At 39.7% G+C, this 26910-nt stretch overlaps 1 non-coding gene and 1 pseudogene across 1 annotated transcript; one reads left to right on the forward strand and one right to left on the reverse strand.

Moving 5' to 3' along the window:
* LOC150035992 (pyrophosphate--fructose 6-phosphate 1-phosphotransferase subunit beta-like) overlaps nucleotides 1-26910 on the forward strand; it is a 70206-nt pseudogene that overhangs the window by 26784 nt on the left and 16512 nt on the right.
* On the reverse strand, nucleotides 7288-7393 carry LOC120078881 (small nucleolar RNA R71). Its single transcript, XR_005482158.1, has one exon. It is a non-coding gene; the product is annotated as a small nucleolar RNA R71 (small nucleolar RNA).

The raw sequence follows: 26910 nt of genomic DNA on the forward strand, positions 1-26910 counted from the left end.
TTAATCACGATGGGACTGAAAGCTGATGACGGTCAAATCCGAATTAAGTTGACAAGCCGCTAACGATAACAATTACACTTAGCTTTTCGGTGACAAATATTCGGCGCATCAGTCAGAGAATTAAAGCCATCCCATCTGTGCAATCATAAGAGAGAAGTCGCCTTTCACCTCGAAGCTCTATAAATACCAAAGGTAACAGTCAAAAAAGGGGTTCAGCTAGTTCAGCAAGTTCGGATACTTAGATAATTTTCTCCATAGTTAGAATAGCCTTGTTCTTTATTTTCTTTTATTTTAAGGCAGAAGTGAGAGAAGCGAGATTATGCCGATAGATCGTTACGGTGAACTTGGAGAGTGCCAGAAGCTTCAAGATAAGAGAGAGGGCCAGCTCTTGCGGACGCAGGAATATCTTTTGAACAGGAGTTGACAATGTAAAGGCCTTAGGAAGCAAAGGATTGCTACCAGGCTCTCTATCCTTATCTTCCATTATCATTTTGTACTCAAACTTATCTATAGAAATGAAATTTACTTCTTTATATTTGTTCACTATCTGTTTATTACGCATGAGTAGCTAAATCCGTCGAATGGGTTGAAAAACAAGCTAGCATAATTTGGGATCTTCATTCTATGCAATTATCTTGTATTATGTATGCTTCATTCGTCCATTAGAGATACTCGGGAGGGTAGTCTAAGGACAGGTTCTAGGCTTGGGAAAGTCAGGTTAGAATCTAGGCTCGAGAGAGTCAGATTATAACACATAATCAAGAGACAGGAGCTTAGGAATAAGTACTATTTGATATTAACGCATCGTATGCATCCTAGAGATAGGATATGATTGTGTGCAGTCACCTTGTATTTGTGTGAATCTTGCATCATCGCATAGGAAAAGAGTAGAGACTTAGGAATAAGCTCTATGGACATTGTTGCATTCAACACATGCGTGCTAGAACTAGGAGCACCGCATTTGAATTGGAAAATGATTTGCTATCGCATGAGTGTAGCATGATCGCATAGTTTAATGCATTCCGAGGAAACGCTAGCTAAAGACCTTCTCAACCCGTTCCTCTGCATACTCAGTGTATCTACCGCATAATCAAACTTTTCTCAAATCCGCTGCATTTATTTACTTTATTACCGCAAATAACAACCCAAACAACTATGATTTATTTGGTTATCGCAAAGTCTTCTGAGAAATTACCACTGCATATCATTTTCTTGATCTCTGAGTTTGACCCTGGACTTACCAGGAAACTAAGTGGGGTTTATACGTGGATTCCACTGGGAAAACTTGTTGCTTAACGCATTTCCATCACCGCATTTCATTCCACATTTTCATCACATAAAATAACACATCAAGTTTTTGGCACCGTTATCGAGGACTTCGACAAATTAGTGTGCTAATGATAATTTTTCTGATTTCTTTGTAGCTCTCAATCTCTGGCGAATTACGACCCGAAGATTGAGAGGACGTTTCGAAGAACATTAAGAGACAGTCACCAAATACAACCACCAGATAAAGACAATATGGCGGAGTAGCTTGGAAACGGAGCACCAAACGAAAACTACGTCATGGTGAATCCAATCGTACGATTGTAATATGCCCATTAGGAACTAGGCATCACCAAACCTCTACGATTTCTCTCCAGGAATCATGAGGTCTGCCCTTGATGGAAGCCGATTCGAAATGAAACTGGTGATGCTGCAATTGATCCAGACTACAGGACAGTTCGGAGGAAGGCGTGGCGAGGACTCGCACGCTCACCTCCGAAGTTTTATAGAAATCTGCAACACTTTTATGTTCCCGAATATCTTTACCAAGGAAGTTTGAGTCACCTTGTTCCCATTTTTCTTATGCGATCAAGCAAAAAATGGGCGTATTCTCTCGAACCGGGAGAGATAACTTCGTGGGAACAAGTCTTCGAAAAGTTCATGAAGAAATATTTCCCACCAACCGAGAATGCCAGGAGAAGGAAATTAATAATGAATTTTGAACAAGAAAATGACGAATCGCTTAGCGATGTCTAGGAGAGGTTCAAGAGGCTGGTAAGAGACTGTCCACATAATGGCTTACCAGACTGCTTGCAGATGAAGATTTTTTACCAAAGACTAAACCCTAGTTCGCAGACCGCTGTTAATGCGGCAGCAGCTAGTGGTCTGCTTGACAAAACATATGAGCAGGCTAAGAGTATACTTCATCGCATTTCCAAAAATCACGAGGATTGGCGGGAAAGTGATCAAAGATTAAGAATTAAAGACAATGACGCAAACAACGAGGCCATCGCATCCCTTATCAAATGTCTGCGATGATGAAGATACAAGGCATCGCAATCAATAAAACGGGAGCGATGAAAGGGCAAGTCAACGCAATTGCTCAAACGACCGCATGTTGTGTCATCTGTGGAGATGCTCATTCGATGGAAGAATGCCTAGAAAATTCGCAGTCAGTATGCTTCATAAAGAACAATCTCGGGTGGATAAACCACCCAAATTTTGCGTGGAAAAATAAACAACAAAACTTCCAACAGTGGCACAAAGAGAAGGGCCACTCAGATTTTTCCCACAAACAAGCGATCCAACGTATAACCAAGCTAACACCTCACAAAAACTGCAATCTTCGTCCTTAGAGAGCTTGTTGAAGCAGTACATTGAGAAGAACGAATTAGTGCTTCAGAATCAAGCAACGTCCATTCGAAATCTTGAGATTCAGCAGAGATAAATTGCGGGCGCGCTAAAAAATAGACCGCAAGGAGCGTTGGCGAGCTCAACCGAGCTTCCTCGCAACGTTGGGGGTACCGAGAAGGAACAATGCTTGCTAAGCAACAACATGACTACAGAAGTAAGGGAGGAACCCATCGTTACTCGAACCCGTTGACTTATAAGTCGAAAAAGCCCGAGAAAATGAACCCCGAATGTCACACCCTGCCCCAGACCACCCTTAGAGTCTGAGAAAGGGCGTGATTGACAGTAGTTATCAACCCTTTTGTTGACACTTACTACCTAATAACTCTTGCAGAAATAACTTTGATACCAATGAAGAAATTCAACAATCAACTGATTAAGTAGGCCCATTTTATTTTACAATAATGTAGCGCTTATACAACTCAAAGACTTAACAACAAAGTTTACAACAACAACCGTAAAACCCTCCGGAATTGTAATTGTGGCACGTGGCAGACCTTAACCTTAGCAGTACCCCAGAACCCCTCTCTTTTCGCTACCTGGGGGGCGGGGGGGGGGGGGGTGGTGGGTGGGGAGGGTAAAACATAAAACATGAAAAACATGAGCTATAAAGCCCAGTGAGTGGTGCATTTAGATAAACAAATAACTTTGTCAACAGAAATATATTTTTGGGAAAGCAATGCATAGTCAACAAGAACATTACCACAAGTTCATTATTATTTTCCAGCCAGACCACTGGATTATCCCTAGCTCAACTGCTGGTTAAACCAAACAACCCCAGCTTGACCGCTGGTTATCACATAATAAAACATCCCCAGTATTTTCACACGTATACTCAAGCAATGTATCAACAATTCTTATGGAAACTTTCCCTGTACCCTATTATACCACCAATGTGCACATCGACAATTCTTTTTCCACTAGTCATGCTTAGGTAACTTGACTATATTTTCCGTTGGTCGTCACTGACTATTATTTTTCGCCGACTATATTTTCCTGCCAAGCACCTTTTATTAAGCATGCTAACTTATGTAATCTGGGTATAATCTAAGTTTTCATAGAAATTTGGCAACGACATAACATCATAAGCATGTATTTTGTACTTACATATGCATTTATCCATATATTAACGCATAAAACTAAGTAACCCTCACTATAAGCAAGTTTTCTCACTAAAATCACCTTGAGAATACCTTCCTGAGAATTCCTCCATATCAATGGAAATTCCTCAATTAATACTTGTTATATCAATAAATAATGTCAAACTAGCCAAAATACTATTATATAATGAAAATACCAGCTTACCCTACTCAAATTTAGAAGTTATTTGGACCGTGGTAGGAAGCTGGGTGTTAGGCAGTAGGCAGGGTAGGTGTGCTGTGCCGCACAGGGAATCGACGCATTTGGGCGTGCGTTGTGTTGGGCATGCATTGCACTGGGTGTGCGTTGCACTGGGGGTGATGCATCGTACGGGGGAGGCAGCTGCGCTGGGCTAGCGCGCGGGATGCGTCGAGCGAGGCGCGCATTGACAGACGGACGCAGCGCTGCGTGCGCGCAGGGTGTGGGCTGGCTGTGCGTCCGGCAGACTCAATGCCTCACCAACGCAACCTTTGTTTCTTTTGATCTCCAATCAACTTGGTAGCCTAATAACTCAAACGCAACTCTCTAAATATGCTCTCAACACACAATTTAGGTGATGGTATGAATAAATTCCTCTTGCCAACCCCCCTATTTATAGCCATTTCAAACTCACCCCATGGTGACAACTCAACTCCCATTTGTCTCACTTTGGAGCTGCCAACACTCAACCTACCCAGCCTAGTCTTGAGTTGTTCTCATTTTAGCTTGCCAGCCAAAATCTCCCTTTTTGCATGAAATCTTCTTCATCCACCTCCTGCTTGAGGTGATAAGACTTCAATTGCATGAAATCTCCTTTGTCCACCTCCTATTAGAATTTTGTGTGATCCTCCTTTTGCCATCATGTTAAGCACATGTTCACGAATAGAGGTGCCTTCTTCTATTTTGGAGTTGAATATGTATTTAAGAGCCACATGAAGAAGTTGTTAAGACAGTTGTTCAAACATTCCCCGCAGGGACTCCATGATCTCACGCGCTGAGACCATAGGCTCATGTTTCTTGTCCAAGACTTCAGAAAGACTTGCAAAGATGTAGGCTTAGGCCTTCTCATTCGCCCTTGTCCATCGCTTGTATGCCTCCTGAACATTTTGAGCGGCATTTGAAGCTGGAATAGGAGGACAGGCCTCCATGAGAGCTGATAACGGGCAGAAATGCATTGCGATCACATGCATCCATCGCATTAAAGTAAAACAATGAAGGATTGCGATGGTAAAAATATATAAAATCGCATCCAAAAGCATTAAGTTTAGAACATTGTGATCACATGCATCCATCGCATTAAAGTAGCTAACTTATGTATTTTGTGCAGGAAAATGCATTGGCGCAAGGCAGAATTACGATCTGAAGAATTGAGCGTCCGAGCGCATTAAGAGATTACGACCGTAAGGCTATGCGATCATATGCGTTTGCAAAAATTTGCTCAAGAAGGTGGCCACATAGAGACCGCGCATCAAGGTGAAAGCTTAATAAATCATGACGGGACAGAAAGCTGATGATAGTCGAATCCGAATTTAGTTGACAAGCCGTTAACGACACACTGTAGAAAGTACACTCAATTTTTCGGTAACAAATATTCGGCACATCAGATAAAGAACTAATGATATCCCATTAGTGCAATCATTTGAGAGAAAAAACTCTTCACCCTGAAGCTCTATAAATATAGAAGGCCACTTTCGTTAAAGGAGTTCAGTTTACTATTCCAGCTGAGCCATATAAAGAGTTCGCCATATACAATATAGTTAGCCTTTATTCATAGTTTTTTTATACTTAGAAGGCGGAGGCGAGAGAAGTGAGAAGATGTTGGAAGATCATCTTGGTCAGCTCGAGAGAGGGCCAACTCTTGCGAAAGCAAGAATATTCTTTGAGCATAGTAGAGAAAAACAGTGTAAAAGCCTTGGGAAGCAAGAAATTGTTACCAGGTTCCCTATCTTTATTTCCCATTGTCATTCTGTATTTTGATTTCAATTATAGAATGGAACCTGCATTTCTACATCTGTTCACTCTCTTGTACATTATGCATGAGTAACTAAACTTTCGAATGGGTTGAGAAGTACTTAGCTAGCATGACCTAAGATCTTCATTGCATGCAATCATGTTGTCTTATGTTGCATCCATCACCCCTTTAGAGCTACTCGAGAGAGAGTCTGAAGAAAGAACCTAAGACTTGAGAGAGAGCTAGGTTACAATCTAGACTTGAGAAAGCAAGATTAGATCTGCATAAGTAAGAGATAGAGACTTAGAGATGAGCTCTGTTTGCTAATATGCATCGCATGCACCCTAGAAATAGATTATGGTAGTATGCGGATGCCTTGTGAATGTGTGTATCATTCATCATCGCATAGATAAGAATAGAGGCTTAGACATAAATCCTATAGACATCATCGCAGACATCGCATGCGTTCTAAAACTAAAGCTATAGCATTTGCATTGAGAGATGACTTGCTGTCGTATGTGTGTAGCATGATCGCATAACATGAACGCAATCTTAGGAAGTGTTAGCTAAATCCCTTCTCAACCCATTCCCTTGCATACTCATTGTACTTTCGTGTTATTAACTCTTTTCTCAATTCCGCCGCATAGACTTTATACCTTAAACAACATACCAACCAATGCATTGTTTTATTTGTCACCGCAAAGAGATCTGAAATTACCATCGCATACTATTTTCATAGTCCCTGAGTTCGATCATGAGCTTACCAGGCAACTTAGTAGGATTTATACTTGGATACTGCTAAGAAAACTTGCATGCACAATACATACACCGCCATCGCATTATACACCATTATTTGATCGCATTAACCACGCATCAAGTTTTTGGCACCGCAGCCGGGGACTACGACAATACATTTGGTTACTTTTTGATTTTCTTTGCAGACTCTTCGTCTCTATGCACTACCTCTCCTTAGATAAGGGAAGAAGTGGACGTTGTATGAGCGAAAGACAAAATCTTGAGCCCATTTACAACCCAGAGATTGAGAGAACTTTTCGAAGAAGAAGAAGAAACAGTCGCCAACAATAACAAGAGAAAAATCCAAACATGGTGGAGATAGAGCACCCAATGCAAATAATATCATGGCGAACCCCATCCTATTGGCAAATGACTGCAATAGTCCCATCAGAGACTATGCGTCGCTCAACCTCTATGATTTCTCACCAAGAAGCATGAGGCTAGCTCTTGACGGATCGAGGTTCGAGGTGATATCAGTGATGTTGCAGATGATTCAAACTGTCGGACAATTTGATGGTAGGCATGGCGAGGATCCGCACGCCCACCTCCGGAGTTTTATTGAGATCTGTACTATGTTTGTGTTCCCAAACATCTCCACTGGGGAGCTTCGATTAACACTATTCTCATTTTCGTTGTGTGACTAGACACGAAAATGGGCTTATACTCTCGAACCAGGGGAAATTACTTCATTGGAACAGGTAGTGGAGAAGTTCATGAAGAAGTACTTCCCCCCAACGGAGAACGCCAGAGGAAGAAGTTGATCACTAATTTTGAACAGGATATTGATGAATCTCTCAATGACGCCTAGGCGAGGTTTAAGAGGCTAGTAAGAGATTGCCCGCATAATGGCTTACCAGATTGTTTACAGATGGAAATTTTCTATTAGGATTGAACCCTGCATCGCAGACGATTGCGAATGCGGCAGTAGCTGAAAGTCTGCTTGATAAAACATACGATGAGGCTAAGAACATAGTTGATCGCATTTCGAAAAATCATGAAGATTGGAAAGAAAGCTGTCACACCCCGCCTTGTTCCCATGAAGTAATCTCGAACCCGAGGAGAGGGATGATATTAACTGATGCTACTTTGGTTAACCTACTAGTTTCTTTTAATAACCTTACTTATAACAACAATGGAAAATATTACATGCTTTTATTAGAAACTAGTTTACAAACTCAAGTTACATTTACATGAAAGACCTTATCTCGACAACCAATCTCATTTAATACTATTTCTAGACTTGTGGCAGACCTTAACCAACACCGCAACCTGGACTCGTCAGCTAGCTGCAAGAGAAACACAAAGACAAACCATGAGTTTTACAAAGCTCAGTAAGTGGTAAAACAAATACAAATCTTTTACAGACATTATCACGAGGTTCTCAGGCGAACCCCCACCATACCTTGAAGCTTTCACAAACCCACTTACACACACGGTAGATGGTTAACATATCATAACTAAAATATCAACGTACGTACACATAGTTCTCCCTTTCATGGGCTCAGAAGCTAGGCCCGTCGGCCCTTTGACTATCCCATTTCAAGGTTTCTCTATTCCACAGGCTCAGGCATGATCGCATAACGTGAACGAAATCTTAGGAAGTGTTAACTAAATCCCTTCTTAACTCGTTCCCTTGGATACTCATTGTACTTTCGTGTTATTAACTCTTTTCTCAATTCTGTCGCATAGACTTTATACCTTAAACAACATACCAACTAACATATTGTTTTATATGTCACCACAAAGAAATCTGAAATTACCATCGCATACTGTTTCCATAGTCCCTGAGTTCGACCTTGGCTTACCAGGAAACTTAGTAGCATTTATACTTGGATCTTACTAAGAAAACTTGCATGCACAATGCATACACCACCCTCACATTATACACCATTATTTCATCGCATTAACCATGCATCTAAAGCAAACATGAAATGCTCGATGATTGGGATCATCGTGATTATATGTTTCCATGTTGCGAAATTATCGCCAGTTAGTTTCTCGGCGCTTAACAAGCCAACGTGGCTGTTGCCATTTTGAAAAAGAAGTTACTGAAAATACGAAAAACAAACTTTTATTAGATTTTGCTAAACCACTTTGAAACCAATCAGTTTTGCAAAATAGTTTCAAGTACCCTAATTTATAATCTATTTTGTAATGATGCCTAGTGAGGCAGGACAGACATCAACAGTGGGGTGATCAGTTGCCCCTTCGTTGGGATGAGACATTCTCAATCATTAGGCAGAACCAACTCTTGGAACTGAACCTAGTAACCACTAATTTTCGGTCCAGAATGGTTAATCTTTAACTATTCCGCATAAGTGTGACCCCTCGCTTTCGGTGCCAGAATCCCGCCCTAATGAGCCCACCGTAGAGATAAAGCAGATTAGGACAAGAGACTAAGTTACCTTATCCTCTTACAGGAGATCAAATAAAGAAACATGCAAAACTGCCATCCTTTAGGGGGACATTCCCAGGATGCTTCGAGGTGATGCACAGCAACTTTATTCAACCTAACGAGGGAGACCGAGAGATATACTGTCGCACTTCCCGCTCCCACTTACTATGAACACTCTCTCCATCCACCTTGATATTGACCTACTCAAACACCATCTGTTAGGAGGACACGCCAAAGGTGTCGCGAGGCCGAGGGTAGATCTAACGGTGTGGACTATTTAGGAGAAACATGAAATGTTTAAGTGAAGCATCATATGTCCCAAGTACCTGCCACTGAATATTCTACCTAGGGGTTCATTAACCTAGACAATCTGGCTACTGATTTTAGTTTAAGTCATCTTTTTAAACTCTGCTCATAAACAACGTTTCTATGAAATATGAACAAGTTCAAGTAGTCACATTTAAACACTTTAATGGATTGTCCTTAACTTGCATGCATACATCAAATCTATCTAATTCAACTTTCTAGGTAGCCTAGACAGAATCTGCCTTAGACAAAAGGTCCCTTATAGATAGATTTTCTACACTTTAACCTTTTATTAGTCAATTTAATCCTATTAAACTTATTAAAAGATTAAAGCCTTAGGGTTGCTAATCATATTAGAACCGTGATCTTAGGTCTATGTGATCCATGTTTTAAACACTTTAAAACCATTAATTAAACCTAAGTGAGCATGCATGTCTTTCTTATTTCTTTTAGTTCTAATTTCTCTTTAACTTTTAAAAAGAAACAACTAAAATCACTGCGCACAACGAGGTGGTTATAACATTTATAAAGTAACCTATGTGTCATGCTTCATGCGACGTCTGGTCATTAGTATACAAAACTTTTATATAAAGTGTAATAACCAAGAAAACATGCTATCATTCACCCTTATACTATAAAAATTATAATATAAAGATCATGCATGTCAATGTGTTTTATGCATGCATAAATATAACTCTTATATTATATGATGCATGAGCATGCTCTTACATAATTAAATCATGTTTCTCTAAATTACAACAAATATAATAAAGAGATGATGCATGATCATTGCATAACCTAAGGTGGGATTTACTATATGTGCATACATATGACATATAAAAAACATACATTGCATGTAATAAATAAAGGATTAATGCACTGGGATAAGCCTTTACAAAAACCAAAATGAAATATCCTTATCTATTACATTTTTCATCGAGCAAACCGGTTCACAGGCGAATCGGGTCTTGAACCGCCAGGAGGACTCCATCGTGTAGTAAATTTCGTAGGTAGACGATCGTCCAACGCGCACTAGACGATAGAATCATAACTAAACAATCGTGTAGACGACAACGAGGCTGCAAAGCCTGATCGTCTATGTGATCACTTAACAAGGCAACAAGTAAACGATTTACCTTGCATTACTAAGGGATCGTTTAGTCAGTTACTAAGTGATGAAGCTTGCTGACCTAAACGATCGTCTAGTGCATGCATGCGTTAAACGATACGTGTCCATCCAATTGTCTACACGACACGATACTCAGTGATCGCGTACCCGATTGTCGAATCGATGCGATCAACCCTTGATCGCATACCCCATCGTCTAACTGATGCGATCAACAACGATCATATACCCCATCATCTGTACGATGCGATCAACCCTTTATCATCTCCTTTCTAGAAGAATCGTAACGTTTGCTTCGATCTTTTCATGAACAACTCAAAACTCAATCAGACTATGAATACATACTCGATAACGATTATTAATGCCCAAAAATGTAGGGGCCTTTACAAACAACCGTAAATGTAAAAGAATTAAATCAAACCGAGGCTAACATCCATGAAAACATCCATTAATCCGCACATCCACATCAATTTAACGATTAAATAGTATAGAAATACACCCACCAAGAACATATTTGTAATTCGTTGCAACAATGAAATTGGAGTATCAGAACCTGGCTCTGATACCAATTAAAGGATCTCTTAACGAAGAGTTCCATGAGCGCATTTGGATTGCTCCAATTTCGCCGTGACTGAAATACACCATATACATTCAAACACACAGTTATGCAAACAAACAATAATTAACGACATGCTTTGAACAAAAAATAATAAGGGAGAGAGTTCTTTAACAAGATTGTAGACGATCTTCAAACTTTGGAACTCAACGCAGTGGAAGACCTCTACTCGATCAACCAACACCCAGCAGATGCGTCGTCTACAGCAGCATGATCAACCACAAACAAACAAACACAGCGGGGACGACACCACCAGAAAGGAGCCCTAGGTATTCTCGGAGTGAGAACCTAAAGTGTGGTCTTTGGTGAGTTTGGTAGAGGTAGGAGGAAGAACGGATCGTGTAGACGATAAGCAAGGGAGAGAATATGAAGTTATCGCATAGCTAGATGCTTATCGCTTAGTAGAAACTACACAATCATGTAGTTTTATGAATGATCGTTTAGGAAAAGGTAGACGATTGTTTAGTAAACACGACACATTATACAATCATTTAGGAACTAGTGTGCAATCGTTTAGGTGCGAGGTATATGATCATTTAGGCGCTGAGCGACTATTGTATAGGCTCTCGACTTAAGCGATCGTTTATGTTTCCACACCAACGCAAAACCTTCCGATCTTTTTCCGAACTTTTTGAATCATTCAAAATGAAACCAAATTTCATTTTAATTCTTTGGCTACAATAACCGACGTTGTTTTCCCACTAACGTACGTCCGAGAAAGATTTTAGGTTAATTATCATATACTTAAACAATTAAATTATTAATAAATATAATCATATTATAGTTTTACCCTATAGTTTGATATCACATATCTACTATAGTAATTTCTCCTCTACTTGATATAAATCATATTTATATCTAATTTCCTACAAAATAATGTATCTCTTACATTTAACGATATCATTTATAATCAACCGGTCCAATTATATCATATATAATCGAACTTCCTCTTGTCAATTTGAACATTTCAAAGTAACCCAAACACTGATTCTCAACTTTAACCAAGCTACCCAAGGGACCTAATGGACCTATGGCTCGAAGCTCCGACGGTCCGTGGATAGCTGACTAAACTCTTTAGCCACAAGATCCACCATCTGTTAACTGTCAGACATTCCACTAAAGACCAACAGCTGAACTCTTCTTACCACAAATTTATTTCTGTTTCCATCGGATATAACCAATCATGAGTACGATGACCCTTCACAGATGCTCGTAAGTACAGCTGGGCCAAATTACCATTTTGCCTCTGTAGTTACATCTCACTTCTTATGTACCACTGATTCCCGAACAATACAACATAGTCCAACTATGTGTGAACACCTCTCGGACAAAGAGAAGGTGTGTGGCGCCACATCGTTCAAGCCTTGGAATCAACTCTTAAGGGAGCTATCTATCTACTTACCCCTACCTCGAGGAAGGAGTGAATTCCATCTTCTGTAGTTGAGTTCCCAACTCCCAAATCAGACGAATCCCCAAAATGGTAGGTTTGAATTGGCGACCTGGTCACTTGCTCCCATACAAATCAAAGGACCGCTCTCAATGGCAGGAGTTCCCAACTCACTCAGGATTGAGGTCATGTTACCTATGGTTTTCCTAGTGAAGTGAAGTCTTTGTCATGAACGGTGTTATATAACGAGACATTAACACTTCGTGGTCAGGTCTTATACAAACTCTTTGTATAGGACGCCCCCGCTCACATATCCCCAACACGAATGATAAGAATCATACCATCTGTGATAAGTCACAACACTTGTGACCACTCCACAAAGGGCCCCCATGCGTAGCGTTACCAGGATAAGGTTTCCCTTCTATATCCATATACTACAGACCATTTTGGTTATCACTCAAAACATGATCCACTTGTATGTCACCACATACATGCTTGAGTTACATATAAATAACCAGGGATTTTATGTTTATTGGTTTGTAGTAAAGCAAATAAATCATGCAACTGAGGAAAAAACAAGATGTGAAGTAAATATCATATATTATACAGCACAAGCATTCGTACAAACTGTTTACAAACTATAGGACATGAGACTTTAGGGTATCAACCCCAACAAAAAAAATCTCCACCTCGATCTGATCGAAGTATTTTAATCCGTCTATCCAATGCGTTTTCAACTTTAGCCTTGAACTCTTTGAACTTTTCAAAGGATTCATACTTCCGTCGCATAAGATAAATATACCCATACCTAGAGTAATCATCAGTAAAACTGATAAAATACTCATAGCCACCTCGGGCTCGCACATTCATAGGAACACAAAGGTCAGAATGTACTAACTCAAGAGGCTCTTTGGCTCGATAACCTTTTCCAGTAAAAGGTCGTTTAGTCATCTTACCCTCAAGGCAAGATTCGCACACTGGTAAAGAATTTTCTTCTAACTGTCTTAAAAGTCCATTCTTCACCAATCTCTCAATCCTATTGAGATTGATGTGTCCTAATCGAAGGTGCCAAAGTTGGACATTTTCTTTTGGAGAAATACGTCGACGTTTAGTTTGAGTTACGATAGTTTTAAACAATTTTGTATTATGGAGGAAATTAATGGTTAACGGCCTTAGCACATACAAATTACTTTCCAAATAGGTTGTACAAATATTAACACCATCTTTATGAATAAATGTTTTATCCACATTAAAAGAAATAATGTATTTACATTGTAGCAAGCACTTTATGGAAATAAGGTTCCTCTTAAGTTGAGGAACAATATATACATCATTCAAAATTATAAACCTATTCTGTAAAGCTAACTGGAGCCCTCCCACTGCCACAATTGAGACGACGTACCTAGTGCCTACTCTCATCATCATCTCACCAACCTCCAGTTGTCGCATGGATCTAATCCCTTGAAAAGAAGAACAACTATGATTAGTGGCACCCGAATCAATTATCAAGGTAGAATCATCATTCTCCACTAAACAAGTTTCAAGTACAAGTAAATCACATTTACCTTTATCAGCCTCGGCCTTAGCCTTGGTGGCCTTCCTTTCCTTCAGCTAGTGAGGACAGTTCCTCTTCCAGTGTTCATCTTGATTGCAGTGGAAACACTTTCCCTTTTCAACCGGCAGTGGATGCCTTCTTGGGGTGACAGGTGACGGGTTAGCAAGCGCTTTCCCTTTTCCCTTAGAACCCTTATTCTTCTTTCCCTTTGTAGAGTTAGAAGTAGAAGGTGCAAACTTCGTTCCTGAGGTTGAATCTCTGTGGAACGTCCTAGAAGATGAAACAACATTTGCCTCACCTTTCTTCCTCTCCTTACTTTTTAGTAAAGATTGGTAGGTATGCAACTCGTTAAGGAGAGTTGTAAGGTTATTTTTCACTTTGTTATGAATCACATTACTAACAAAGTGCAGGGAAGTTGCAGGATTATGATAACCTGACTGTCCTCATTGATGGTAGACCCATTCAACTGCCACATTGAAGTGGACCATCATGTTAAGCACATGTTCATGAATAGAGGTGCCTTATTCGATTTTGGAGTTGAATATGTACTTAAGAGTCTCGTGCATAAGCTGTTCAGACGGTTGTCCAAACATTCCCCACAGGGACTCCATGATCTCACGCGCTAAGACCATAGGTTCATGTTTCTTGGCCAAGACTTCAGAAAGACTTGCCAAGATATAGGCTTGGGCCTTCTCATTCGCCCTTGTCCATTGCTCGTATACCTCCCGAATATTTCGAGCGACATTCGGAGCTGAAATATGAGGACAGACCTCCGTAAGGGCAAACATGAGATCCTCGATGATAAGTATCGTCGTGATCATGTGTTTCCATGTTGAAAAGTTATCACCAGTTAATTTTTCGGTGCTAAGCAAAGCTAACGTGGCTATGGCCATTTTAAAAAGATTGTTGCTGAAAAACCAACAAAGACTCTTATTAGATTTTGCTAAACCACAATTTAATCAATTAATTTTGAAAAATAGTTTCAAGTACCCTAAGTGAAAGACTTCTATTTTTCAATGATGCCCTAGGGAGGTAGGACAAACATAACCAGTGGGGTGATCAGATGCCCCTTCGCTGGGATGAGACATTCTCAACCATTAAGCAGAACCAACTCTTTGAACTGAACCTAACAACCACCATTTATTTGGTCAAGAACTGTTAACCTTTAACAATTTCGCGTAAGTGTGACCCCTCGCTTTTAGTGTGAGAGTTACGCCCTAATAAGCCCACCGTAGGGAAGAAGTATATTAGGAAAAGAGACTAAGTAACCTTATCCTTTTATATGAGATCAAATAAAGAAACGCACAAAACTGCCATCCTATAGGGGGACGCTCCCAGGGTGCCTCGACGCGATGTACAGTAACTTTATTTAATCCAACGAGGGAGACCGAGGGACATGCTATCACACTTCCCGCTCCCACTTACTATGAATACTCTCTCCATCCACCTTGATATTGACCTACCCAAATGATAACGGGCTGAAATGCACGTTATCAGAGTGCTAAAGTCTTAAACAATGTTGGATTGCGTTGATGAAATATGTAACTTGCATCCATTAAGCACCAATTTCATAATATTGCGGTCGCATGCATTCAGCGCATTAGAATAGTTGATCTTTGTATTTTTGTACAGAATATGCATTAACGTAATGCAAGAATTGAGATCATAGGAAATCATTGGTCGAGCGCAACTTCATCGCAAGGCTTTGCGTTGATCGTGCTCGCAAACATTCGCCTAAGAAGAACCGCTGCAACTTGGTCTACATAACATGGTGGGTGCATCTGAGTGAAAGTAAAATTAAGCGCAATAGGACATAAAGTTGATGACAGTCGAATCCAAATTAAGTTGACAGCCGATAACGGTCACAAAGTATATTCAGCTTTTTCAGTGACAATTATTCGACGCATCAGTCAGGAATTAAAGTTGTCCCATCTGTACAACCAGGAGAGAGAAGCCGCCTTTCACCATGGATGCTCTATAAATACCAAGGGAATTCTTCAGAGAAGGGTTTCAGTAGTTAGAGTTTCATACTTCAGTTCGCACGTTTTTGTTTTTAGTTTTCTTTCATTTTAAGGCAGACGCGAGGGAGGAAGTTGTTCCGGCAGATCATTCCAGTAAGCTTGGGAGAGCGTTGGGAGCTTCAAGGACAGAGAGAGGGCCGACGCCTATGGAAGCGAGAACATCTTTAGAATAGAATAGAGATTTTAGTGTAAAAGCCTCAGTCGGCAAGGAATTGCTATCAAGCTCTCTACCTTTAACTTCCATTGTCATTTTGTACTCAACTCATTTATAAAAATAGATTTTCCTTCTCTATACTTGTTCACTCTCTATTATTCACACATGAGTAGCTAAATCAGTTGAATTGGTTGAGAAGCATTTAGCTAGAACAACTAGGGAATCTTCATTTTTTGCAATTATCTTGTTTATATATGCTTCATTCATCCATTAGAGATACTCGGGAGGGTAGTCTAAGGACAGGATTTAGACTTGAGAAAGTCAGGTTAGAATCTAGACTCGGAAGAGACAGATTAGAATGTATAAACAAGATACAGGGGCTTAGGAATGAGCACTATTTGTTATAAACGCATCGCATACATCCTAGAGATAGGATATGATTGTATGTGGTCACCTTGCTTTATGCATTTTGCATCATCGCATAGGACAAGTTTAGAGACTTAGGGATGAGCTCTATGGACATTTTGCATTCAACACATGCATCCTAGATTTAGGAGCATCGAATTTGCATTGGAAAATGACTTGCAGTACATGGTTGTAACATGATCGCATAATCTAACGCATTCCTAAGTAACGCTAGCTAAGATATTCTAAACTCGTTCATCGTATACTCATTGCATCTATCACATAACTGCCTTTTCTCAAATCTACTGCATTTATTTATTTTTCATCAACGCAAACAATAAACCCAACGACTTATTTATTGATACGATTACTGCAAAGGATTTCATAAAAATTACCGATGCAATCTATTTTCACAAGTCCCTGTGTTCAACCCTGGACATACTAGGAAACTCAGAGGAATTTACACTTGGATTCTGCCGAGGAAACTTGAGTGCACAACACAATTTCATCAACACATATCATCCATATTTCCATTTCATAAAATCAAGCATCACCAAACGCCATCCGTTAGGGGGACACGTCAAAGGTGCCTTGAGGCCGAGGGTAGATCGCATAGTGTGGACTATATAGGAGAAACGTGAAAGGTTTAAGTGAAATATCATATGCCTTAAGTACCTCCCACTGAATGTTCTATGTAGGGGTTCATTAACCTAGACAATCTGGCTACTGATTTTAATCTAAGTCATCCTTTTAATTCCGCTCATAAACAAATTTTGTCTATGAAATATGAACAAGTTCAAGTAGTCTCATTTAAACACTTTAATGGACTGTCCTTAACTTGTATGCATGCATCAAATCTATCTAAGTCACTTTTCTAAGTAAGTTCCCAGGTAGGGGCTGTGAAACCCAGATTTCCATTTTCCCTACTTAAGCAGGAAATAAAAGGAGTTAACTAAGTATAAGTTAAATCTTATGTTAAAGAGTAGAAAAATTCTAAGTGTTTAAATTGATTGTTTAATAGGTTTGAAATAAGTCGTGACGAGTGAAAAGTTGGTTAAGTATGAATCCAAAAAAAAAAAAAAAAAACTGTACGTTGGATGCTAGGAAAAAAAAAAAGCTAAGTTTTAGACAATGCGTTGGCCTTGTGCTAAGCGTTTGTGTTGTGCCATGCGTTGGCCATTAGAATTTGAGAAGTTATTTGGGTATTGAAAGAGGCTAAAGTACGGCCGAGGGGAAAGGCTATGCGGGGACAAGCATGTGACAACTAATGTCTTGAGAGGTTAGCAAAGCATGCGGTAGCCTCAACTTACGCAGACATAGGCGTTGGGCGTTAGAGTTGCGCGAACTAGTTGATCGTGTAATAAATAAGCAGTGCTACATGATAAGGTAGACGATCGTGTAGCAAATGAGCAGTGCTACATGATGGGGTATGCGATCGTCTAGTAAAAGAGCAGCGTTACATGATGAGGTAGACGATCATGTAGGTGGACATTTAACGATCGTATAGCAAAGGCGTGGAGCTAAGCGATGCGGTAGGCGATCGTGCGGAATGGTGCGACACTATGATGCGTGGAGTCACACTACACGCTAGCGCTATGCGATGAGGCGATACGTGATAGAAATGATGCGCCATACGATAGCCATGATGCGCTATACGTTGAGTAGAAGCTGTGTGGTAGGTTGTGTGCTATGCGAGGGTGCTATGCGTTGGATGATATACGGCAGTATTACTAGATTATGAGCTAGGTGATAGGACAAGCCATAATGGACGCATAGTGAAATGTCTTTATGTTGTTAAGGCTGGCGGTACCTAAGGCTTGTGAGGTTAATTTGCGTTGGTCTTGTGCAAGAGACTGACGTTGACAAACAACAAGGACATACATGCGTTGGTTATAACTGATGCATTAGCAAGAGCCTAGACGATGGTAATCTGTACCATGAGACGTTGAGTTGAGACCTAGCTTGACTCAAGGGTTTTTATGTGTTGGTGCTGTGCTATGGACATCTGAGGCATGTGGGGCATAGGACAAGGCTAATAAGTATGCGTTAGAAGAGTGTTGGCCATAATCTTAGTTGAGCGCATAGGCCAAAGGTAAGCCATGCAGAAGAGAAAGGTATGCGGCCAAGGATGCGATGCCTTGAGTTTTGACTCAAGTGATTCGTTGATGAGAAAGCCATGAGTTGATGATGGCTACCCGAGAAAAGGAAATGCATGGCCAAGCAATAAGGTTAGGATGAGCCTTGTGAGCATCTAGCATATGTGACCAAGTTGCGTCAATTGGATGCACAATGTAAGGTTGCGTTGATTAGACGCACAATCGAGGTTAGTAGGTTGCATATGGGGAAAGGTGCTAGGCGGCAATGGCTTGAAGGGTGTTATGTTGAGGTTAAAAAGACACCTCAGGGGCACGAAGATGGGATAGACGCATGTGCCAATGGGTGGAATCCAGACATAAGTGTGTTGCACCACTTAGATGGATGCATATGAAGTTGGATGGACGCATTTAAAGTTAGACGAGTGCATAGGTCATGCAAGGGAGCGATTGGCCAAGATGGCTTGCGACCATAAGGATGTGGAATGCGCCCATGGTGATGCTAAATCATTCGGACATGGGGCTTGTTGGAGAGAAATCTTGGACTTCAAGCAAGTGAGGTGGATGTACAGGGAGACATGCAAATTCAAACGTTATGTGTTGGCTAATGGAGAGAATACACCTTAGATTGCAATGACATGAAGGTTGCATTGATAGTGTGGGGAAAAGACACTTGGACATGTGGCTAAGTAGGAGGTGTTAGCCTTGAAGAGATTTTGGACGCCTATAAATAGGGCTAAGGACTTCTCTTCAGATCATAACTCGAGTTCTCTTCAAAAGAATATTAGGAAGAGTATATGAGGACTAATTGGGAGTAGACTATGCGTTGATGAAGGAACGCATGCGTTAGTAGCAAAACCATGCGTCGATCATGAGGTTCCAAGAAGAGGAGATGCTGTCGGACAGTGGTCTGGAAGTAGCATCAACTTGGGATGAGAAGTTCTCCCAGAATACTCGTGCGTTTAGAGTGATTTCAAAGCCACCTAAAAGCTATAAGAGTCTAGTTTTCATGATAGGGCTATTGAAGAAGAATATTCAAGGAATCGGACTGGGGAATATAGAAAATATAGAAGGGTCGAGTTGTCTGGTAAGCTTGAGCCAGTCTTGATGTTTTGATGATTCCGGCCAAACCACGAGGAGTTCTTAGCTAATATTTTAGGTTAAGCTTCCCGAGACAATTTAGAACATGTCTACAGAAGGAAGTATCTTTAAATAAGGTCTGGAACTATGTGTAATCTAAGCTGATAATTGAATCTGGAATTTAGGGTTCAAAAGGGAAACCAAGGAAACCTAAGGAACTTCGGAAAGAAAAGTTCCTAACCAACCAAGGTGAGTGGTTATTCCATTGTTTGAATGATTGATTTCTATATGTATACATGTGATTATATATATAGGATGTGTTTAAAATATTGGCATGATCGAAAAATATGTTTGTCTGGATATTTGATTTGTATTGTTGTCACAATGCGTGTATATTTGCATTAGGAAATAGGATTCATACCCAGGATATTGTTAGCATGTTTAATGGGACGCTTGGCTGGGATTGTCAGAATATCTGGATGGGATTGTCAACGTACCCAAACATGGCTAACAAATAATGTCGACATGTGCACAGTCGACGAGTTATAGGGTATTGAGCTTGTGTCCACATTAGTCATCACGGCTCATTCACGGAGAATACCCAAAAAAAATACATAATCATGCCAGGGTTGTCCAGCTAACAGACTAGAGAGATTACATGTTCCTATGTGATTGTTGTTGATTGTGGAATCGTTTTCCCAAAGATGAATTTCTAAAATCAAACTTATGTTTGTTTAAAACTATCACTGACTGAGCTTTGTAGCTCACGTTTTCTATGTTTTATGTCTTCCCTCCCCTAGGTAGTGGAAGGTGAGGAGTTCCAGGGTGCTGCTAAGGTCAAGGTCTACCACAAACCATAGTTACACTTCCGGAGGGTTTTAACAATGGTTGTTGTAAACTTTGTAATTAAGTCTTGGAGTTGTATGAACATTACATTGTTGTAATATAAAATGGGTCTACTTAATCAGTTGTTGTTATCTCATTGACTTAAAGTTTATAAAGTGTAGTAAAGAGGTTTAGTTAGACAATAGGTATCACAAAAGGGTGGTATCTGCGGTCCTTCACGCCGCTCCTCAAGCTCAGGAGTGCGGGGGGGGGGGGGGGGGGGGGGGGGGGGGGGGGGAGGGAGGGAGGGGGGGTGTGACATATAAAGTGTTACGAATGGTCTGATCCTGATCATTCATAGGGAGACATGTGAGCGGGGGTGTCCTATACGAAGAGGTTTGTATAAGACCGGACCACAAAATGTTTAGTCTCGTTATACAACGCCGTTCATGATAGAGACTTTCATTTCGCTAGGATGACCATAGGTAACATGACCCTAATCCTGAGTGAGTTGGGAACTCCTACCTATGAGGGCGGTCCTTTGATTTTCATGGGTATAAATGGCCAGATTGCCAACTCAAACCTACCATTTTGGGGATTTGTCTGATTGGGAAGCAGGGAACTCCGTTACACAAGATGAAATTCACTCCTTCCCTGAAGTAGGGGTAAGTAGATAGATTGGGGGGGGGAGGGAGGGGGGGTGTGACATATAAAGTGTTACAAATGGTCTGATCCTGATCATTCATAGGGAGACATGTGAGCGGGGGTGTCCTATACAAAGAAGTTTGTATAAGACCGGACCACAAAATGTTTAGTCTCGTTATACAACGCCGTTCATGATAGAGACTTTCATTTCGCTAGGATGACTATAGGTAACATGACCTTAATCCTGAGTGAGTTGGGAACTCCTACCTATGAGGACGGTTCTTTGATTTGCATGCGTGTAAATGGCCAGATTGCCAACTCAAACCTACCACTTTGGGGATTTGTCTGATTGGGGAGCAGGGAACTCAGTTACACAAGATGGAATTCACTCCTTCCCTGAAGTAGGGGTAAGTAGATAGATTAATCCCTTAAGGGCTGATTCTGGGGCATGAACGATGTGGCGCCACACATTTTCTCATGGCCCGAGAGGTGTTCGCTCATAGTAGGACTATGATGTATTGTTCATTAGAGGAATCAGTGGTACTTAAGAAGTTACATGTAACTACAGGGGCAAAACGTTAAATTAGCCCAGTTGAACTTACGAGCGAACTATGGCTATTGTATTGTTGATTGGTTATATCCAATGGACATCGAAATATATCTGTAGTGAGAAATGTAGTGCAGCTGTCGGTCTTTAGTGGAGTGTCTGACAATTAACGTATGGTAGATTTCGTGATTAAAGAGTTTAGCCAGTTATTCACATACCGTTGGAGCTTCAAGCTATAGGTTTATAAGGTCCCCTTGGTAGCTCAACGGATTCAAGTTGAGAATTAGTTTTTAGGTTAGTTTGAAGTGTTCAAATTAACAAGAGGGATTTTGAGGGAATTTGATTATATATGATATAATTAAATTGGTTCAATTATATGAGATATGATTGATTTGATGTATTAGATATATTAATTGGAGAAATTTGATATAAATATGATTTATATTAAATAAAGGAAAAAAGAATTATGGTTTAAATGTCAGATATGATGTGATATTAAAACTATAGCTTATAAATATAATATGATAAATTAATTATTATATTTATTTATAATTAAACAATTATATGATAATTGTGGTTGATTATTTTCTCCATTAACTATGAAGGTGGGAGGTTATTTTCAATTTTGAATAACTAAAGGATAAAATGAAAAGTTTTTTCATTTTGTAAATAGATCGTTTTATTAATAAATTGCTAATTGTTTACTAATGAGAGACTACACCATGGACCTCACGAGAGATTAAAAGTGTTTTCATTTTGTAAATAGATCGCTTTATTAGTAAATTGCTAATTGTTTACTAACGAGAGACTACACCATGGACCTCACGAGAGACTAAGCAATAGAGCGACATTGACTAAACAATCGTATAAATGATTTAGCATGATTTATTAAACATCGGACATTTACTAAACGATTGTGTAAACGACCTAGTGAGATTTACTAAACGATCGTGTGCTAGCGAGGTTTACTAAATGATCAAGCATTCTCCGTTTATGCAATAGATAGAACCTTCTTCCACTCGCTTGATTGTGTAGTTCGATCGTTTACTTCCTCCATCTACCAAGTTCATACAGAGCCCATACCTCCTAGATTCTCACTTCTAGAATACCAAGTTTGTCTAGTGGTTGTGTCGAAGGGTTGCTGTGCGTGGATCAGACAGTTCGTGATTACTAAATGATTGACAAGGCGATCTGAATGATAGCGAGAGGTTGCTGTCTATTTCTTCATGAGAGAGAGAGATTTACAGAAGAATTGTTCTTCAAAGGTATGTCTCTCATTCCTTTTGTATTTGATAAGAAAGAATGTTGTAATTTGTTCTAAGATGCATAACCGTTCTGTACGTTCGTGAATGCCTTTATTCTTTCAGAACGGACTTGGAAAGATCTCGCTTCCACGTACTGGTTCTCTTGAATAAGAGTTCCTTCAATTGGTATCAGAGCTAGGTTCTGATATTCCAAATTCATTGCTATCTAGAATTGCATTTATTCCCTTGGTGGGTGTTTAAGCATGTCTACACAGTTTGCTAGTTTCTTTGATCCCACTCGGTGTTCCTTTTCCATTTGCTTCCAATAGTTCAACCTATCCAAAAAAAATTTCGGCCAATGAATGTGGTTTCAATCCTTCTGGTGATGCTAGAAGTCGTTTCGATATATGATTTTATCTTATTTCCATTATTGCCACTGGTTGTTGCTATCTTTTACATTTCAAAGTTAATTGTTAGGGCCCTGTGTTTTTAGGCATATTAACTTGCTATCGAGACTTTATTTCAAAGTTTTTTAGTCTGTTCGAGTCGCTCATGATGAAGTTTCTAGGCATAGAGATGCACATTACTTCGAGGAAAAAGAAGACCAAGAGTTGGTCAGATCGTGTAAACGATGGTGGTAAACGATCATTGAGTAAGGGATACTCATTGTAAGGTAGATGCACGGGCACTAAACGATCGTGTGGGCTAGCATGCTTCATCGCTAGTCACTAGCTACACGATCGCTCGATATATATTACTCATCGTTTGTTCTTCGATCGTCTAAATGATCATACTTCATAGCATAGTAGTCGTCTACATGATCATTTAGACTTGCATTTAAACTTGGTGCGCTGCAAGATCGAGTGGCTTTCATGCTTCATCGCATAGTCAAAGGCACTCGATCGTTGCTACATGATTGTGGTTACTTGACCACTTTTACTCGACGATCAGGAAGAAGACTTCACCTAGGCGGTTCAAGGCCCGGTTCACTTGTTGAACCAGTTTACTTGATGGTTTAATGTAATAGATAGATTTAATTTCTGATTATTTGAGGCTAATCATCCTGGTCCATTAATTTTGGTGAATGTACATGAGATGTATGTTTTAATTATATGTCATATAGCATGCCATATAGTTTTTAAATCCCATTATAGGTTATGCATTGGTCATGCATCATCTCTATATTATAAGATTTATGATATGGTAGTTTGCATGATTAAATTACTTAGGAGCATGCTCATGCATCATATAATATAAGAGTTATATTTATGCATGCATTAAGTATATTCATGCATCTTTATATTATAAGTGTTATAGTATAAGGGTGTATGGAAGCATGTATGCTTAGTTCATTACTCTTTATATAAAAGTTATATATAGTAATGAATGGACATTGCATGAAGCATGACACATAGGTTAAATTTATAAGAGTTATAAATACCAAGTTTAACTTAGTAATGTAGATGATTTTGGTTGTTTCTTTTATAAGAGTTATAATGGAAATTAGAACTAAAATCTATAATAAAGACATGCATGCAAACTTAAGCTTGAATCATGTTTTAAAAGAGTTTTAAAATTTGATGAAGATAGACCTAAGATCACGGTTCTAATGAGACTAGAAACCTAAGTTAATCTTTTAATCAGTTTAATAGGATCAAATTGACTAATAAAAGATTAAAAATGTACCAAATCTATCTATAAGGGACATTTTGTCTATGGCGGGTTCTGTCTAGGCTGGGTACTTAAGCTGACGGAAATAGAACACCCCTACTTAGGAACCTACCTGGGAAGGTGAATTAGAAAGATTTGATGCATGCATGCAAATTTGATGATAGTCCGTCAAATAATTTAATAGGACTTGATTTGAACTTGTTTATTTATCAAAAGCAAGAGTTATTTTTTAGCAAATTAAACTCACACTTAGATTAAATCAGTATCTGGATTGTCTAAGTTAATGAATCCCTCGGTAGAACATTCAGTGGTAGGTACTTGAGGTATATGATACTTCACTTAAACCTCTTCACATTTCTCCCTAATGTTTACACCGTGAGATCTATCCTCGGCCTCAAGGCATCTTGGGAGTGTCCCCCTAAAGGATGGTGTTTGGGTAGGTCAATACCAAGGTGAATGGAGAGAATGTTCATAGTAAGTGGGAGCGGGATGTATGACAACATATTTCACGATCTCTCTCATTAGGTTGGATAACCTTTTGTGCATCGCCTCGAGGCACCCTGTGAGTGACACCCTAAAAGATGGGAGTTTTGCATAACTTTTTATCTGATCTCCTGTATAGGATAAGGTCGCTTTAATCTCTTATCCTAATCTGCCTTTTCCCTACGGTGGGCGCATTAGGGCGGGACTCTAGGACCTAAAATGAGGGGTTACACTTACGCATAATTGTTAAAGGTTAACAGTTCTAGACCGAAAAATGGTAACTGTTAGAGTCAGTTACAAGAGTTGTTTCTGTCTAATGATTGAGAATGTCTCATCCCAGCGAAAAGATACTTGATCACCCCACCGGTGACTTTTGTCCTGCCTCACTAGGGCATCAATGCAAAAGAGATGTCTTTTCACTTAGGGTACATAAGAACTCAGACCGCCTCTCGAAATATTCGGGAGGCATATGAGAAATGGACACAGGCAACTCTTGGCCAGTCTAAACGACATTTTGGCCAAGAAGCATGAGCCTATGGTCTCTTCGCGTGAGATCATGGAGTCTCTGTGTCTTGACAGCTCAAGCATGAAGCTCTGAAATGCATCTTTAACTCTGAAATGGAGTAGGGTACATCTATTCAAGAACACGTTTTGAACATGATGGTCCCAATGTGGCGGAGATGAATGGGACCCGCATCAATGAGGGTAGCCAAGTTAGCATCATTTTGCACTCTTCGCCAGATAGCTTCCTACATTTTATCAGCAATGCTGTGCTGAACAAAGTTGATTATACTCTTACAACTCTCCTCAACGAGTTGCAGACATTCCAATCGATGCAAAAAATTAAGGAGAAGAAGATTGGTGAAGCAAATGTTGCTTCATCTATAAAAAAGTTCGATCGAGGTTCGACCTCAGGGACTAAGTCTACACCTTCTACTTCTAACACTACCCAGTGGAAGAAGAAGAAGAATGGTAAGGGGAAAGAAGGCACCTGTTAACCCACAACATGTCGCACAACGGGGTAGACGACCTCAGTCTTATGTCTCCAACTATCTACCCGGTCTTATCCTTAAAAAAGGAGGCACATTGAGCAGCGTTGCTGAGCTTACTCTAACCTATGCAGATCAAGGGACAATCTCGAATAATAAAAGAGTTCATAGACAGCTTAGGATTCATATCAAGTTATCTAGGTCATCAAGAAGTAAAATTAATAAGTGTTAATAGTAAACAGTGTTAATACGTAATAGTGGTTATTTCGTGGTCAGTCTTACACAATCTCATTGTGTAAAAAATCCCCACTCACATGTCTCTATATGAACGAGTTGATCACACCATTTATGACACCTTACAACATTTGTAACAATCATAAAGCGAACCGTATTCAATAGTATCTCCAGGAATAGGTACCCAACCTAATCCAAGTACTATAGATTGTTTAGGCTATTTTACTCGAACTTGATCCAGTTTACGTCTTCACATAAAGTCCAAGTATTCATTACAATAGCCATGGGTACGTAGTTTATTGGATTTAGAGTTATTAAACAATCAATTCATTTTCATTTAACAACATTTGTCTGAATAAACTTCATATTTGTTTATTGTTTATAAACTATGAATTTTAGAATATATAAGCCAACAAAAAGGGGGTTATAAATCACTAATGATAGGTCTATACCAGAAAAACAAAAAGAAGGAGATAGGTATCACATCATCCTTCCTTTAGTTATTAACAGAAAAACTAACGAAATGATTAAGAATGCTGCAAAATGCAAACCTCAGGCATAAATTGTTGAATTTTAAAATTAAAGGGACCAAA

Source organism: Benincasa hispida, chromosome 5 (assembly GCF_027475165.1).
Source record: "Benincasa hispida cultivar pf3 chromosome 5, pf3_genome.v1.1, whole genome shotgun sequence".
NCBI classification, from domain to species: domain Eukaryota; kingdom Viridiplantae; phylum Streptophyta; class Magnoliopsida; order Cucurbitales; family Cucurbitaceae; genus Benincasa; species Benincasa hispida.